The sequence below is a fragment of the Phoenix dactylifera genome, chromosome 15 (genome assembly GCF_051530095.1).
Source record: "Phoenix dactylifera cultivar Ajwa chromosome 15, Ajwa_hap1_PhDact_Kaust_v1.1, whole genome shotgun sequence".
NCBI lineage: Eukaryota > Viridiplantae > Streptophyta > Magnoliopsida > Arecales > Arecaceae > Phoenix > Phoenix dactylifera.
Window position 1 is genome coordinate 12,502,773 of NC_143204.1, and position 1,437 is coordinate 12,504,209.

The window sequence follows — 1,437 nt, forward strand, 5'->3', positions numbered from 1 at the left end:
GCTCAAGTCAAGTTCTATAATTGGGTTAGACCTTGGGTTAGAATCAAACATGGTCTAATTAGTGTTAATTGATCAAATCTAATTAAGTAGTAACTAAATTAGGTCAAAAAAACTCTAGGTCAAATATAATAGTTGTAGTTGATCAAATTTCATGTCTTTGATTAGACCAAGATGGAACTTGATTGAGGCTCAGATGTTGAGCCCGAGTCATTTGAGTAATCAAATCAAAATTGATTAACTAGTCGGTGTCTAAGGTAAGTTTGGCAGTTTTGACCGGTGGTTTTTAATTGAGAGCTACTCACACTGATTTGTCTTTATCGAGTTAATGGCATATCCCTTCCACCGATCTCACTTACCTAGCTAACATGGTCAATCACATTTTGATTGGATCACTTAATGATTCGAATTGACCCATACCTTTAAGAAAAATCAGTATGACTGGTTTAGGTACCTCCTTAATCGGATTGAATCTAGTTCTTATTAATCTGACTTGATGAAGTTAGTGGGAGGATCTAGATTAACCAGTTCTTCTCATCTATTCTCTATTAAATCAAATCCTCTAAAATTATTAGGTCCCTAAAATGAAATGATTATGGAGATAACTAGGTCATAGCATCCCATTAAGTTGGATGATATTGGGTCCAATGGCTAGATAATCATTGGAGGCGCTACACGCTTGGTGCTTATCTGACCATTAGAATTGTCATTCATAATATGATGAGTCAGGTGTACCTTCTACAGGTGATTGGGTTGGCCGAGCCACACTCGGGCCTGGTTATCTATTAGTAGATTATACTGAACCCTATGATGTTAATGGTTGGACCTAACCAGGACTTTCAGTGAAGGCGCCACACGCCTGCCGAAGAGGAGCCAAGGGCAAAATAAATACTAGAAATTATTTAGATGAAATAATTGGTTAAGAACCTACCTATTGGTGCACGTGGGTTGGTCGAGCCACACTCGAGCCCATATGCGATCAAATGGATTCTAGTACCCACTAAAGGGTTAAAAGTAATTCTTCGAATTGAATGTAGAGGTTATCAATTAGGTTATCAATTTGTATAAAATAGTGGAAGTACCTATAGACTAAAGTCCAAGTTTTTAAGCTTTGTCAATTCATATACTAATAGCCGATTTTCTTTTCATGCAGAAATGGCCACCAGTTTGTCACTGTGTTCGTTATTGGATAACGACAAGTTGACAAAACCTAATTTTAACAACTGGCTTAGAAAACTTAAGATTGTGCTAGAGCACGAAAGGATCTTTTATGTGATAACGGATTCGGCACCTAAGCAGCCCGCTGCTAATGCACAGGATACAGTCAGAGACACTTATCAGAAGTGGCTCAGTGACCGTATCACTGTCCGTTGTATTATGCTTGCTGCAATGAATGACGAGTTCAGTCGCAGGTTCGAGAATGCACAGCCGGAAGAAATT